Raw genomic sequence first — 17,706 nt, forward strand, 5'->3', positions numbered from 1 at the left:
TTTATTTTTGGGTTTGTATCCTCAGTACTTTAAATATTCTCCAATGAGTTTTTTGTTTGTATTTTTGTTTGTTTTAATATAAATTTATTTATTTTAGTTTTCAACATTACTTCCACAAGTTTTTGAGTTCCAAATTTTCACCCATCTCCCCCCTCCCCCACCCAAGATGGCATGCATTCTGAATATCCCTTCCCCTAGTCTGTCCTCTCTTCTATCTCTCTCCCCTTCTCTTATCCCCTTCCCCTTCTATTTTCCTGTAGGGCAGGATAGACTTCTGTACTCCATTTCCTGTATTTCTTATTTCCCAGTAGCATGTGAAAACATTTTTTTAAAATATGTTTTTAAAACTTTAGGTTTCAAATTTTCTCTTCCTCCCTCCCCACCACCCTCATTGAAAAGGCAAGCAACTCAATATAGGTTGTACATGTGCAGTTATGCAAAACACTCCATAGTAGACATGTTGTGAAAAACTAACTCTATTTCCCTTAATCCTATCCTGCCCTCCCATTTATTCTATTCTTTCTTTTGACCCTGTTCCTCAGAAGTATTTACTTCTGATTACCCCTTTCCCAATCTGCCCTCCTCTCTATCATCCCCCTGCTCTCTTGTCCCCTTCTCCCCCTATTTTCCTGTAGGGTAAGACAGATTTCCATACCCAATTGAATGTGTATGTTATTCCTCCTTAAGCCAAATCCTATGAGAATAAGATTCACTCATTCCTCTCACTTCCCTTCCCCTTTCCCCTCCACTGTAAGAGACTTTTCTGTTTTTTTTGTGAGATAATTTACCCCATTCTACCTCTCCCTTTCTTCTTCTCGAGTATAATCCTCTCTCATCCCTTAATTTTATTCTCCAGATATGACCCCTTAATCTTCAACTCACCCTGTGCCCTCTATCTATCTACATATACATACATAATTTTTTTCCTCCAACTACCCTAATACTGACAAAGGTCTCATGAGTTATAAATATCATCTTTCCATGCAGGAATGTAAACAGTTCAATCTTAATAAGTCTCTTATGATTTCTCTTTCCTGTTTACCTCTTCATGTTCCACTTGAGTCCTGTATTTGAAAGTCAAATTTTCTATTCAGCTCTGGTCTTTTCATCAGGAATGCTTGAAAGTCCTCTATTTCACTGAATGACCATTTTTTCCCCTGAAGGATTATACTCAGTTTTGCTGGGTAGGTGATTCTTGGTTGTAATCCTATCTCCTTTGCCCTCCGGAATATTATATTCCATGCCCTGCGGTCCTTTAATGTAGAAGCTGCTAAATCTTGTGTTATCCTGATTGTGTTTCCACAGTACTTGAATGTTTCCTTCTGGCAGCTTGTAATATTTTCTCCTTGACCTGGGAACTCTGGAATTTGGCTACAATATTCCTAGGAGTTTTCCTTTGGGGATCTCTTTCAGGAGGAGATCTGTGGATTCTTTCAATTTCTATTTTGCCCTCTGGTTCTAATTATCAGGGCAGTTTTCCTTGATAATTTCTTGAAAGATGATGTCTAGGCTCTTTTTTTGATCATGGCTTTCAGATAGTCCAATAATTTTTAAATTCTCTCTCCTGGATCTATTTTCCAGGTCAGTTGTTTTTCCAATGAGATATTTCACATTGTTTTCTAATTTTTCATTCTTTTGGATTTGTTTACTGTGTCTTGATTTCTCATAAAGTCACTAGCTTCCAATTGCTCTATTCTAATTTTTAAGGAAGTATTTTCTTCAGTAAGCTTTTGGACTTCCTTTTCCATTTGGCCAATTTTTCTTTTTAGGGCATTTTTCTTCATTGGCTTTTTGGACCTCTTTTGCCATTTGGGTTAGGCTATTTTTTAAGGTGTTATTTTCTTCAGTATTTTTTTGGGTCTCCTTTAGCAAGCTGTTGACTTGTTTTTTGATTTTCTTGCATCACTCTCAGTTTTTTCCTCTACTTCCCTTACTTGCTTCTCAAATCCCTTTTGAGCTCTTCCAAGGCCTGGGACTGATTCATATTTTTCTTGGAGGCTTTGGATGTAGGAGCTTTGACTTTGTTGTCTTCTTCTGGTTGTATATTTTGATCTTCTTTTCACCAAAGTAAGATAATATAGTCTGACTCTTTTTGCCTGCTTGCTCATGATCCCGGCCAATTACTTGAGTTTTAAACTCTTTGTTAAGGTAAGAGTCTGCTTCCAATGTGGAGAATGTACTGTCCCAAGCTTCAGGGGTTTGTACAGCTGTTTTCTGAGATACTTGTAGAGACTAGTAAATTTTCAGTTCTTCCAAGGTGGTACAACAAGGGGCAAGGTGTTTACTTCTTTCCTGGCCTGCGACCACAAGTATTCCTTTCCGTTCTGTAACTGTGAGGAGGGGTTTCTCTCCATAGCCACTACAAGCTCCACCATGCTAGCACTCCTCCTCACCCCAGCACCGCTGCCCAGAACTGTGACCCAGATCCACACACGGGCAAAGCAAGAGATTCCTGCCTCAGCACTGGCAAAGAGATCCCTGCAATCCCTCTCTGATCAGCCACTGGATTCCCCCTCAGTCTGTGGGCAGAAGCAGCTGGCCCCCCCTAGGGCCATGCTCTTGGCGAATGGAGCTGAGACCTCGCCTTCCTTTCTCAGCACCAACAGAAACAGACTTTTTCCACTGACCTTCTAAGTTGTCTTTGGCATTGGTGGATTGAGGAGTCTGGAAACCTCCCCAGCTGCCTGAGATTCAGTCCTCTGAGTCCTGCTCCAGGTTTGCTGCAGCCTGCACTCCCAGCCTGGCACAATATACCTTTCTGATCGATTATCAAGGTTGTCTTGGGCTGGAAATTTGTTTCACTCTGTCTTTTTGTGGGTTCTGCTGTTTCAGAATTTGTTTAGAGCCATTTTTTATGAGTATTTGGAGGGGTTTGGGGGAGAGCTTAAGCAAGTCACTGCTTTCACTCTGCCATCTTGACTCCACCCCTGTCTAATGAATTTTTGACATCAATAATGCAAGTATTTCCTCCAATGAGAGAGATCACAACCGCTTACTTAGCACAGTGCCTTCAATATAAGTAGGTGCCTAATAAATGCTTGTTGACTTGACTGAACTTTACAAAGCATCCATCCCTGTGCATCCTGAGCATGTCCTGTCTATGTGCTCCCTTAAATTTGCTACAGGAAGTTCCACTGATGTACTATGTGTCTTTCTTCCCACTTCTTCTGGTGCTAGGGCTAGCTTGTACTGGCTTGAGAAAGCCCATTGTTAAATTTTCAGTGTGAGCATTTCCACCTCAGAATTCTGCAAATGGTATAAACTGAGTTGATTTGGTGGGTTGTTTTTTTTTGTTGTTGTTGTTGATTATCTAGACTTAAGAAAGTGATAGAGAAAATGTGAACAACACAGATTAAACTCAAAAGAATGTTGTGAATACATTGTCTCCCCCACCCCTAGCCTGTTATTAAATATTTACCAGCACACTCCTGTCTTCCTTATGTTTTCCCCATCTTTCTAGGATTCCTTAGAATAGTAAAGACTTTACAGGCCATCCAGTCCTCATATTACAGGTGGGGAAACTGAGGCCCAAGATAACTTGTCCAAGATCACATAGAATGAATAGATCAGAGTTTTAGGCCTGGAAAGATCTTCAACCACCTAATCCAACCCACTCATTTGACAAATGAGGAAACTGAGGCTGAGAGGTGTAGTGATTTGCCCAAGGTCACACAGGTAGGAAGTAGCAGAGCAACAGGGCAAGGACTGTTTTTTGCATTTCATGATATCCCCAGCACTCAACCCAGTTCCTGACATAGTAAGCTCTTAATTACTCAATCAGCTAGTCAACAAGGATTCATTAAGTGCCTTCTTTGTGCCAGGCTCTGGGGATAGAAGGAAGACCCAATAGCTATTTGAAAGGGGCTCATTTTCTCTTAATAAATGCTTACTGATGGATTCATTGATTGAACCTAAGTGTTCTGACCCTAAATCCAGTGCCTTTCCACTGAACCATCCTGTCCCCTATAGAGTCCCCCTTGGTCATCTCCCACTCCCATTAGGCAGCCTCCCCCCCCCCCCCCCCCCCCCCCCCCGCTTTTTTCATTCATACTACACAGAAGCGGTTGTGCAAGGGATTTCCTTAATGACATCCTTTTCACAGCTGCTTCATGTAATTCCTAATTGTGATCAGGTCCCAACATGGTCACATCTACTGTGTTCCTTTCCATTGTTTTTTGGGTGATTGTCAATTTCATTTCTTTGGAATCAGCAATGTTCTGTTCTCTGCACAGGGCACACACTTAGTAAATCTTTCCTGGACTGAATAATGAAAGATTTATGAAGTTTGCTTTCCTTTAATAATCTGTGGTTGGGTATAGAGATGGGCAAAGCATTTTCGTCCCCCGAGCAAGGTTCAAAAATTGTCTTGTGCTTGTCATGGCTCTATCTAGAGCTTGTAAGGACCTCAGAGACTATCAGGTTCAACCTCTTCATTTCACAAATGAAGAAACTGACGTTCAGAGAGGTTGTGATTTGCCCAAGATCATCAGAGTTGGGATCTGAGCTCAGATCCTCCTCACTCTCTGTCTTCCTGTTCCTCCTTTTTCCTCCATCTTAATATCATCATTAACTGCCTTCCCATCCAGGAGAAACCTCTACCCTGAGGCTCTGCTCTTCTGATTACCTGCCTGGACCACTATTGCAGAACAGACTATAGTTATACTTTACTTCCCTCCCAACTTGACTCTTCAGTCTTCTTTTCCTCTTCCTCCTCCTCCCTCTTTTTCACTAGCTGCTTTAACTCCTCCTTCCTCCTTTACAGCTTCCCTTCATATGTTGTTTTCCTTCATTAGAATATTTGCTTGTATTTGCATCCCCAGAGCTTAGCCTGGGATCTGACCCATAGTAAGTGCTTCTTTCTCTTCCTTCCTTCCTTCCTTCCTTCCTTCCTTCCTTCCTTCCTTCCTTCCTTCCTTCCTTCCTTCCTTCCTTCCTTCCTTCCTTCCTTCCTTCCTTCCTTCCTTCCTTCCTTCCTTCCTTCCTTCCTTCCTTCCTTCCTTCCTTCCTTCCTTCCTTCCTTCCTTCCTTCCTTCCTTCTTTTCCTCATTCCTTCTTTCCTTCCTCCCTCCTTCCCTCTCTCCCTCCCTTTATTCTTTCCTTCCCTTCTTTTTTCTTTCTTTCTCTCTCTCTCTGTGTCTTTGTTTCTTTCCATCTTCTTATCTATCTCTAATCACAACCAGTTCTTGTAGCTTTGTACTGCATAATCTTGTCAACTGGAATCTTTGAGCCTTCCCTACAACACTGGCCACTTTATCCAAAACACAGACTTGTGCACCAGGAAGGACAAATTTTCTAGCATTAAAATGTGTGCATTTATAATAAATGCTAGAAAGTATCCTTGTTTCATTCTCCTAGAAGCCATACTCTAAGCAATGGCCTACCTTGCCTAACCCCGGTCCCAGTCTTGGTCAAAACTAATTATTTATTTAAGTAAGGGTTTCAACCTTAAAGAAGAATCTTATCTCATGAGCCTCTGTTTACATCTCTTCAAGTGTACACTTACCAACAGGACTCAAGACTAGCTCTGGGCAATATTGCAAAGCAGGTGATATTGTTTTCAACCTCATCATCTTCCTTCCTTCTTCCATACCTCTTTCTCTTTTAGCACCCATACCCTCTCAAGACTTTATCCTCTCAAATTGGCCTGTCTACTGTCAGAGAGGAAAGTGATTTGGTTATCCCACTGGGAACAATGGGACCCAGAGTGGAGGCCTCAGACAGAGAGTTCCCTCTTATCACTGAATTTCAAAATCCCTCAGTTAGAAGGAGTCTCAGCCTAGCTCATGCCTCAATAAATATCTGCCTTTCACCATCCCCAATAAGAGATCATACAGCCTTTGGCCTAAGACCTCAGGGATGAGAAACCCACTATTTTCCTAAGGCAACCTATTATATTTCTGGACAGTCCAAATTATTAAAAACAAAACAAAACAAAACATTCCCCCGCCCCTCCAAAATCAAGCCTAAATCTGCCTCTCTGTCCCTTCTATCTATTACTCTAAGTAGTTCTGAATTCAGGGGCCAAGCAAGACAGGCTGAATTTCTCTTTTGTAGGATAGGCTTTAAAAAAAATACAGAGTTATATAGCTCCTCCTTTTCCACCAGAAAGCACATCAAATATTTGAGAGATCTTTGCTATTTCCCCTGAAATCTTCTCTTCTCCAGATTAACATCTCCAGTTCCATCGATCCATTCTCCCATGACCCTTCACCATCTTGGCTTCCCAGCTTATCAAAATCTTTCCTTCAGTGGGATTCTAGGAAGTCAACATGATACTCCAGATGTTGTCTGACCATGTTAGAGCACAGCTGGATAGTCAGTCAGTCAGTCAGCCAGCAAGCATCTTTATCTATATCTGCCCACTGGACCCAGATGGCTCCAGAGGAGATGATGAGGCTGATGACTTTGCACAGCCCTCCCTCACTTCAATCCAATTAACTTGCATGTCATGGCATCACATGGTCCTTTTCAAGAACGAAGGACAAACAACAACAAGAAGAAGGGGGTAAGTACCTGTTACGTGCCAGGCATTGAGAGGTGAAAGAGCCTTTCCGCCCTTGAGGAGCTTACGATCTAATGAGGAGATACCAAGCAACATACTACATACAAATGGAGCAAATGGAGATAATAAGCCTTTCTCAATGTGGCCCAAAATTGCATTAGCTTTTTTGCCTGCCATATCACATTGTTGATGCAAGCTGAGACTGTAATTCCCTAAAACCGGTCTTATCTCAGACAAACTGCTAACTATGCCTCTCCATCTTGTGCTCACAAAGTCAACCTTTTACACCCAAATGTAAGATCTTACACATAGTACATATCTAATAAAGGCTCGTTGATATGAACCTAACCAGCTTGGTGGCCTAGACGATAGAGCAGGTTTTAGATTCAGTCAAAGGGCCACACTTGAGGACCTAGAGGGCCACTTGTGACCTCAAGGCTGCAGGTTTCCCACTCCTTGGATAGAGTATTGCTCTGGGATTCAGGAAGACCTGAGGAGTTCAAGTCCTACCTCAAGCACTTACCAGCTGTGTGACCTTGGACAAATCATTTAATCTCTGTCTTCCTCAGTTTTCTCAACTGTAAAATAGGGATGATAACAGTACCTATCTCACAGAGTTGTTGCTAGAATCAATTGAGATCATATATGCAAAAGTCTTTGCAAACCTTAAAGCACTATATAAATGTTAACTCTTATTTCCTAATAATAAGAGCACATGGTTCTGGGCCCAGGTCAGTATTCATTTGGAGTATCTGTCCAATCAGTCAGCCAATGTGCATTTTGTCTAGTGCTTACTATGTGCCAGGCACTGTGCTAAGTGCTAGGGATACAAAGAAGGTAAAAACGAGATTCTTTTTCTATTGATATTCATATATCTGTATATTCACACATTGCTGGATCAGCTCTGTGGTTTATCCATCCAAGTGTATATCATAGCTTCTACGATAGACATTCTCCAACTACTAAGGTGTTTTGAGGGCTGTTCCCCACATGTAGCATGGGGGTGTTGTGGGTTGGCTCATAGGGAGGCAGAATAGACATCTCTAGCTTCTTCTCCCCATCCCCTATCCTTCTCCAAGTGAGACTTTACTTCCTGCCTGAAAGAGAAGCAACGAGTTGGGGCCAGAAACTTGCCCACTCTGCTCTCCTCAGAGGGAGGGAGTCCTGGGCTAGAATTATATCTATCTGCTCCCATTAATGTTATCAATCAAGATAACTTCCTAACACTATTTCATTATTGGGGGTCAGGACCCTAAGTTTTATATCCAAGGCTTGACTCCTTTCTCACCAAATACTAGTTCCACAATGAACCCATAGGAATTGTCAAAGAAACCCATCTATCCAATTTGGTAACTAAAACTTACACATATAAGAATATATACCAGGCAATACAGAGTGAAGGAGCTCACCCAATGGGAGTGAGGTAACTCAGCTCAACCAAGCTGGAGAGTTCCAGGTCTCACCCAAAGGGAAGTTCCCCAAAGTCTGTAGTGTAGTAAGCTAGGCTAGGGACATGATGGAGACTGCCAGCTCCTAGAGTCTCCCTGGAGTCTTTTCCTTCAGCAACCTGAAGTTGGCATTTTCCATCTTCTCCCTCAAAGCTAGAAGCCAGAAGCCTCCAAAGCCCAAGGAGACTCAAAGAAGTTCCAAAGACTTAAAGAAAACTGAAAAGCCTTCCCTCCTCCCACTCTTGACAGCTATGCCTCTTTTGGACTCACATTATTGTTCTCTACCAATAAGGAAAGAGTCGTCATACTAATGGGCTTTAGGACTGGGGTTACATAGGCAAAACTTGTCATTGCTAATGAATCTCATATAGAAGTCTTTTTTGATGTCATCGGTATAGGGCCTTTGCCAAACAGGAGCATCTGGAGGATCCTTCATTCCTTCTCTTACCCACTTTGGTGAGCCTACATCTCCCTCCTCGAAGCCTGTGTTATGAACAGTTGGAAGACTGGAGAACAAGATTCTCTCTATTGTTGAATCTTCCCAGGAATCAAGTGTGATTTTGTTGTGTGGAATTGTCATGGTTTGTCCTTTGTTCTCGATGAGGACCATGACATCAGGGAGACAATGCTATGACTTGCGATTGACTTTGATTTGAGTGATGGAGGGCTGTGCAACATCACCAGCCTCACTTTCTCCTCCAGAGCTATCTTGGCCCACTGGCCTGATGTCAATCAGGATGACTAGAGAAGGCCCAGGATTTACTGAATGGGCATTGCCTAACTCAAAGCATAATTTTGACACATGAATGAATGATACCTTGTTGGAGAGCCTCAAAGGTGGCATATTTTCCCCTACTGACAACTTAAGTGGCCTAAAATGTGGCACTGAATCTCTTCTAAGGCAAAGCTCTGGAGATATAAAAATTATTTTGTCTCAATCCACTGTATCTATCCTCTTTCATCACTGAATTCTTAAGGAAGTTGTAAGCTCCCTCTTACATTGAGTGTTGAACATAGATGGATTTCATAAGCATCACTTATAATTATGAAAGATAAAGCTTAGCAAAAAAGCTCAAGACTTTCTTTCCCTTATCTCAGAAATAGGTCTCCTGAAGACTTTTTTTGGGACATCAATTGCTATTCTTTTCTCCATAATTTTTTTTCTGTCAATAGATGAAGTATTTTGTTTGTTCCAACATGTTCTTTCTTCAGTTTTTCCTTCATTCTTCTCCCTGCAACCACCCAAGCCATGACTACAAATTTGAATTCTATCATCATTGAAATTAAGGTGAATTGAAGCACAGAATTCTGAGTATGTTCAATTTATGGGTAAGGCTAGCAATTACTAATAAAATGGTTCTTTCAGCTGATTGGTAAGCCAAGAGACCATGAGGTAGGGCTTGCTAATCTTCCTATAGTTCTGGGAAGTACAAGAGAACAAAAAAACAGAAAATTATCGGATATGGAAAACGATATGATTGGTTAGAGAGTCTGAAGCATCATAGATGATGGAAAACAATATGATTGGATGGAAATCTAGAATGCAGGACTAGCAACGACCCCTACTTCCATCATTGCTATGGAAAGCTCATTGGTGGTGTCCACCCACACGGCTAGTTAGTGTCATAGTGATAACACACCAGACTCTCTTGAAGGACAGTCAGTGTTGCAGAGATATCAGACTTCCTGGTGTCCATTTGCATCTTGTAAGGCTTGTTAGCAAGATAACAGATCTCCCTTAATTCTAAATGGATATACAAAGCTCATTAGTAAAATAACAAGTCTCTCTTAATTGTTCATGGGCAGTAAGATGCATAGAAATAATATATTCCTTTGAATTAAGGTGATTTATGGGGCAACTTAGATCAGAGAGAAAACTTCTGAACTTAACTCAGACACAATGAAACAAGGCTTAGGCAGTTATAGAATAGAATCAATTAAAGAATGGAATCAAATATAAAAAAACCCAATATTTAATTTTCTCAGTTCCCAGTTAGCATTAACGAAGTTTCTCCATTTTCTTTTTCCTGTATTCACCTAGATTTCCCCAGTCATTAACCTCTGAATTTTTTAATGTGCAAGAAATATTAGGATATGAAAAGTATAATTATGCTTTCTGGTTTTAAAAAATAAAATTTTTAGAGAAAATCTTCATCACACAAGCAGTTCTTGATATATCTACATAATTAGGCTTCAAGGAAAACCGTTTAGGTATTCTTTTAAAATTTTCATTTATTTTCCTAATTAGCAAACATTTGTTTTCTCTCTAGTAAAACAAAAGAAAAAAGAAAAAGGAAAGAAAAAAATATGCTTAGTTGAGAAAAACAAATGTCCACACTGGTCACATTGAAAAATGTCAGTTTCATTCTGGATTTTGAGTCTATCTCCTCTCTGGCAGGAGGAGATAGACATTGTGCTTCTTTTGGTCCTTTGGAATCGTTTGTCATTGCATTGATTAGATATCTTAAGTTTTTCAAAGTTATTGCTACTGTATTCTTGTTCCCTCAGTTCTGCTTACCTCACTCTGCATTAGGTTATATGAGTCTTCTCAGGTTTTTTAAAAACTGTCTATTTCATCATTTTTATGGTGAAAGAATATTCCATTAGTTCATATACAGCAATTTGTTTAGCCATTCCCCAAGAGATAGTCACCCCTTAAGTCTCCAGGTTTTTTTTTTAGCATTTTTATAAATATTTTTGTACATATGTGTCTTTTTCCTTTTTCTCTGATCTGCTATAGTAGTATAATCCTTGTAGTGGTATTGCTAAAGTGTGAATGCATAGCTTAGTGATTTTGGGGGTAGTTCTGTATTGCTTTCCAGAATAGTTAAACCAGTTCACAGCTCTATCAATAGTACATTAATGTGCCTGTTTTCCCACAGCCCTTCCAACATGTATCATTTTTATTTTTTTGTGAAATGTTAGAAATAGCTAGGTGGTACAGTGGTTAGGGCTCTGGCCCCAGTCATGAAGATCTGCAAATTTGACCTCAGAAACTTACTAGCTCTGTGACCCTGGGCAAGTCACTTAACCTCAGTTTGCCTCAATTTCCTCAACTACAAAATGAGGATAATACTAGCACCTCCCTCCTAGGATTGTTGTGAGGATCAAACCAGACAATATTTATAAAGCTCTTGGCACATATCAGATACTTAATAAATGCTTGTTTCCTCACTCTTTCATCATCTTTGCCAGTTAAAAAAGCTAATTTAAGTTGTTTTAATTTCCATTTCTTTATTAGTGATTTAGAGCATTTATTTTTTTTCTGCCATATTTTCTTCTTTTAGAGTCACTCTGATGCGTTTCCTTGATCTCCGAGTCTAGAATGTGTATATGAATAAAAGCACCTAAATTCCAGTGTTCTCTTCAGATTTCTCTTCAGTGATAAAGATGATAAAATGGAACTTTTTATAGTTTTTGACTGCAAGGCTGTCCAACATGCATAGGGTTGGAAATAATATATTTTTATATTTAAAAGTTATAAAAGGAGAGTCAGAACTGGAGGTCCCCAGTCTCTGAAAACATAACATTAATTTTTCTGCTTGTAAATCACTTGACCAATATTTCACATCCCTCAGACATTAAAAAAATGTATGAGACAGCAGCACAAACAAAATTTTCATGTTTGACATGTCCCTTTCATGTATGGTTTGGACTGGTTGGCTGCAGAGATGCCTTCCAGCTGTCAAATTTTGTGCTTCTATATAATTCTTTTTTGTAGACAACAAAGAATAAACAGTGGCATTTGGTATTCTCTGAATCTTTGGTCAACTGTGCAACTAATAAGACGTGCTTTGCTGTGGAATATCATTTGGAAAAGTCTACTTGTTCCCTTCTCCAACCTCCATGAAACATGCCTTTTTATTCTCATAAAGATTGTGTAGAGATGGAAAAGTGAAATATGAATAAGTCTTTATTGATATTTTGCAGGTTGCCTTTCGGGTAATAATCATATTCAAGAATGTTTCTAAGAATTTGATATATTTCCTTCTTTCGTAGAGCTTAAGAATCAGTCCCTCAGTGCCTTCAGATTTAGATCTCCTCTAGCATGGACTTTTGTTATGCATCTTGCTTCAAGCCAGCCACTCTTCATCTTTTTTTTCTTTAATGACATTTTTATATCCTCAAGTGGCACATTAGGGACTGTTAGCATTCCCCATGAAACTGTAACTGGGTTTTGTTGTTTAGTCATTTCAGTCACGCCCTATTCTTTGTGACCCCATTTGGGGTTTTCTTGACAAAAATGCTAGAGTGGTTTGCCATTTCCTGCTCTAGCTCCGTACGGGTGAGAACTGTAATTGGTTTTCATTGTTCAGTCGTTTCAGTTGTATCTGACTCTTTGTGACCCCAGTTGGGGTTTTCTTGACAGAGATACTGGAATGGTCTGCCATTTCCTTCTCTTGCTCATTGTACAGATGAGAACTGTGACTGCTGTTACAATCCAACTATGATAGATGCTACTCTTTCATTGATGGAGAAAAGAATTTACTATACATCTTGACAGATCTTTTCCATTTTATATTTCTTTGTTTTCTTTTCTGATTCAAGATCAAGGAATGAAAGATTCAAAGCCTTGTAGACCAATGGTGTCAAGCTCAAATAGAAATGGGGGCCATTAAACCATATATAAGGATCCCTGTAGGCAGTATAGTGACCTAGAAAATCACATATTAATAGTATCTGTGTTCTATTGTACTTTAATTTATTTTGTTAAATATTTCCTAATTACATTTTAATCTGGCTCCAGCCTCGCTAGGGAGTGTTGTGAGTTGCAGTGCCTTTGACACCTGTGTTGTAGACTACTTAAAAGGCTCAACTTTGTACATTATAAATATTTTCTTCATGAAGACAATCAAAAGGTCATATAACGCCCCCCCCCAACACTCCGCCCCCAGTTAAACAGGAGAAGGAAGAATCAATTTTCTAAGAGTTTGGGTATTTTTTTCAAGAGATGGAGATTCTAAAAGAATGGAAAAAAATAATAGCCAATGTTATCACACATGGTTCAACAATCATTTGGGGGAATATACCCTGACCATATTAGCAAAAACAAACAAAAAGAGTGCTAGTTGTTCGAAGATTAAAAGTCCAACAATCCAGGGGAATGGTTAAATAAACTGTGCTATGTTAATGGAAAGAAATAGTATAATATAATTAAGGAACAGCATGGTAAAATGGCTAGAGGACCAGAATTGAAATCAGGAGGACCTGATCAGGAGGATCTTGTCTCTGACACATACTAGCTGGGTGACTATGAGTGAGTCACTTGACCTGTAACTCTCTAAACTCTAAAATGATAAATTATAGAAGAGTTGCAGATTTGCAACAGTGGAAGGAGTTTCTGCTCTGGAAGTTCTCCACATTGACAAAATCACAGATCTACACTCTCCCCTCCCCCTCAATTAAGACCAAGAAGTATGTGGAATACAAAGTCATCTGAAATAACTTTTAAGGAACAAAATAAAGAGGAAAAAAAGAAGAACCAGATTAACTCTAACCATAGCAGAAGAGAATGAAAATAAATGGACAAAGAATCAATCCTAACAGAGATTTAGAGGAAGTGAATGAAAAGTCCTTATATTTTATGTGTTGAAATTAATTTAATTATAGTTAATAAACAAATGTAAGTGCTTATATTGATCACTGATAAAAAAAAAACTTAATGAAAGCATATTCCACGAAATGGAGTTTTGGGATCATGGCAATACCATCTTGATTGTCTTTTTGAGGAGAGGAGGGTCAAAACACTTGTATTCAGGTTCAATTTCAAGCATTAAATAAATAATTTAATTTTTAAAAGACATTAGCTACAGCTGACCATTATGCTTACTTTTTCTTCTCCATAAAATATTTATAAGAATGTTCTCTGTATACATCCAAGTTATTTTTAATGAAAGCGTAAGAAAGGATTGAGTATGCTTTTTGACACTTTTCTCCCCACCAAACCACATCTTCAAAATGCTGCCAACCTCACAGATTTGAGGTGGGAAAAACATTTTGGCAAACCTTAAAATGTTATGCTTTACAGTGAGTTTTTAAAATTATTGTTCTTAGTCACAGAACTAAGAGGTGTAAAAAACGTAAAACCAATCAACAAGAATGATTTGCACTTATTAAGTGTGTACTAGGTTCTGTGCAAGGCTCTAGGATGGGAGTTCATATCCTTTTCTTTTTCTTTTTTGGTCAAGGATGCTTTTCCCAGTCTGTCTAATTAACCTATGGATTCCTCAGAATAATGTTTTCAAATGCTTTTATTTTTTATAAATTTTTAAAAAATGTTTTTATTTTATCTTATAGAAAATAAAATACCTAAGATTGCAGAGGAAACCTGTTATATTGAAATGCAATTATGAAAATATATTTTTAAAAATTCATAGAGCTCAGGTTAGTGAATGCTCAATGACTTTATATTTTACTGGGAATATAAAATAACAACAACAACAACAATAAGAGTTATAGAGTTTTCAAAGCACTTTACAGGTAAACAGGTGTGAGGTCTGATGCTAAATATGAATATAATTACTAAAAGTGCTGTACATTTTTACTTTCGTATAAATTGCTTCAGTTCAACCACCCGGGAGTCCAGTACTGCTTAGACATAGATGTTTTCCCGAAGTCTTTTTCCCCTAAGGATATCTGGGAGCTGTCCCAGCTGAAACTCATTCAGAGTAAGCTGGAAGGTGTGAAGGGCTGCATGCACATATGCCTATAAGATGGCAAATGTGATAAATTGTTCTGAACTCTGAAAAGCTCAGATGTTTCTTATTCTCTGCATCCCAGAAACCTCTTTGAACCCAGACCACGTGTCTTTCACACTCTTTAAATTCTTACGGTCCTTTGATACCAGTTCATGCTCCTGATTGAGACCCTGCTTCCACCCTTTTGCTTTGCCCTCATCCATACCTTGGGAAACTCACTTGTGGCTCTACATGACTCATGCAGAGCTTTTGGCCCCTCTCCAAAGCTGGGCTGTTTCCTTGCTCCCTAGCAGGGACTCCCTCCAGCTCAGTGAGTAAGTGGTAGAGCCCAGATCCAGATCTTCTGGCTCCAAAGGTCTTTCAGATTTTATTTCTGATACTTCCTAGTTGTGTAACCATGGGAAAAGCACTTCAGATTCCTCATCTGTAAAATGGGAATAACAATATCTATAGTATTACCTTATAGGGTTTCAAATGGTCATTGCAAGCTTCAAATGAATGTAAATCATTTTGTAAATTTTAAAGAACTATAAACTGTTAGCTATTAATAACAACAACAAATACCATAGTTATTATTGGAGATATGTATAGTTCATATAGGGTTGGAACTTGCAGCCTCGAGGACACATGTGACCCTCATGGCCCTCTAGGTCCTCAAGTGGAGCACTTTGACTGAATCCCAACTTTACAGAACAAATCCTTTTAACAAAAGGATTTATTCTGCAAAACTTGGACTCAGTGGCCTTGAGACTGCAAGTTCCCCGCCCCTGGTTCATAACAATCCGACACCATATTGTCATTCATCTTATTAGAATGGCGCTGTGAAGTGGTAAAGAGAGAGTCATTCCTGGCCAGGAAGCCCTGCCTCATGTGACCCTGAGCAAATCACTTAATGTCTCAATGCAAGTAAGGATAACGACTCATCCATCAGCTGTATCCCACCTAAAGAGAAGTTGGTGGGAATAGCAGCTGCTGTAAGGTTGAGAACACTCAGTAGAGTGGAGAAGGTGCCCCCAGTTCAGGAGGATGTGCTTGTGCTTCTGTCCTTGCTATATCTTCTCAGGAGATATCCTTTTATAAAAGCCGACAGCTGTTAATTGCTGATTAATGATTTTGAGGTGATATAAACTAATTAAGCTGATAGTAGAGCAGTAATCACTGGTATCACTGATATTCAGGAGATATTAACTGGCTCTTTGTGAATGATTTTAATTGTACATAGTGGAATGGGGGCTGGAGCTAGCAGCATTAGAAGAAGCCTGCTGCTTCTCGGTGGTACCCTAGAGCAGGGCTTCTTAAACTTTTTCCACTTGCAACCCCTTTAGCACTTTCTTAAACTGTGGGTCAGCACCCTATATTTACAGTTTAAGAAGTGCTGCCCTAGAGCCCAAAAGGGGAAGGTATAGCCAGCCGTGCTGTGTTGCATCTGTTGGTTGGGAGTGTATGTCAAGAGCTATTTCTCATCTTGAACCAAGGCTGCATAATGGAAGTGTCTGTCACAAGCAGAACAGGAGAGGGAATAGAAGAATGATTTCACTATAGCCTTAACTCTTTTCCTGACAAATGCCTTATGCCTAGTATTGAGCTCTTCAGCAGTGTTCTTCACCCTCTTTTCCATCCTTTCTTCTCACAACCTTACTACAGGCCCTATCTTGCTCTTTAACCTAGAGTCCCTAACTCACCCCACCTCCTGTGAAAAATGTACCAACATAGCCTGAATTTCTGGGTTTCTTCTGAAGGTAGCTGAATCTTACTCCTGTTTTCTGTTTATCAAAATTTCCTGTTAACACCTCTGTATGACTATACAACTTTGTTGTTGTTCAATCATGTCTGACTCTTCACGATCCCATTTGGGGTTTTATTGGCAAAAATATTGGAATGGTTTGCCATTTCCTTCTTCAGCTCATTTTACAGATGAGGAAACTGAGACAAACAGGGTTAAGTGACTTGCCCACAGTCAGACAGTAGAAAGTGTCTGCAGCCAGATATGAACCCAAGAAGACGTGTTTTCCTGACTCTAGGCCTGGTACTCTATCCACTGAGCCACCTGGCTGCCCCATACAACTTTAGCTTTCCCTATGGAGTGTAAGTGAAAAAAAAAAGAAATGGTGAAGAGATAGGATGAAGTCTTTTTATCCTTCTCTATTTTTCCAAGGCTGCTCATTTCTTCCCTAGGCGTCATACCATAAAAGCAGAGATAGTTGATAGTTAAGAGGCACTATTAGATAAACTAGATGGACTTTGTCTGGCATCATATCTCTTCATGCTGAGCTCAGGTGAGCTTCCCAGGTTCTGTCCCAGCCATAACTCCATTTTGGGTCCCCAGTTTGTAATGAATGAGTGATCTCAGGTTGAACAAAGAGGTTTGTAGCTGTTCACTGAACTTGAGACAAGAATCATCAGAGACCACTCCCAGAATGTAATGTACTTAGCTCTGGGGCAATAAAACAGCCTTAAGAGGTCCAGGAAGCAAAGACACCCCCTTCACCCCCACCACACACACACACACACACACGCACACACACACACACACACACACACACACACACACTCACTCACTCACTCACTTCCTGACTGTTGTTTTTGGAGGGAAGAATGATAAGCAGAGCACAAAGACAGAGACAAAAGGAACATTGCCAGTAAACCTAACCACCACAAACACGCTGCTTAGCCATGCCCAAGAGTCCTATTTGGCTCTTCCTCTCCCTTATTCCATGCATGCCATCTTCCTCCAACCACAGAATTGTGTTGACAGTCTTGCAATGTATACTGACTGCTTCCTTCCTTTAATATCCTGGCTAACATAACTCATTGAGTGCCCTGCCCCCAGATTTTGTCTTTCCATCTCAAGTGCCTTGCTTTGCCATTTCTGCTACTATGCTGAAAAGTCTTTCCCATTGCCCACAGGTCTGCCCAGACCAATAAGTCCCTTTCCAGGGGGTCCTTGTTCTTCCTCAAACACACAGGTGTATCATCTCGTTGACCCTTATCCAAACAGGCAAGTTCTGAAGGAGAAATACTAAACTCACACAACAAGATGACAGGGAAATATCCCAAT

The 17,706-nt window shown here is 39.8% G+C and overlaps 1 long non-coding RNA gene across 1 annotated transcript in view; it reads right to left on the reverse strand.

Moving 5' to 3' along the window:
• Positions 1–2,179: 2,179 nt before the first annotated feature.
• Positions 2,180–17,706, reverse strand: part of LOC144454482 (uncharacterized) — a 35,465-nt gene continuing 19,938 nt past the window's right edge. The window contains exon 3 of the long non-coding RNA XR_013482909.1: positions 2,180–3,315. This is a non-coding gene — a long non-coding RNA (uncharacterized LOC144454482). The remainder of the gene's footprint in view (positions 3,316–17,706) is intronic.

Source organism: Phascolarctos cinereus, unplaced genomic scaffold (assembly GCF_003287225.1).
Source record: "Phascolarctos cinereus isolate Bilbo 61053 unplaced genomic scaffold, phaCin_HiC Scaffold_1;HRSCAF=81, whole genome shotgun sequence".
In the NCBI taxonomy this organism is placed as follows: Eukaryota; Metazoa; Chordata; class Mammalia; order Diprotodontia; family Phascolarctidae; genus Phascolarctos; species Phascolarctos cinereus.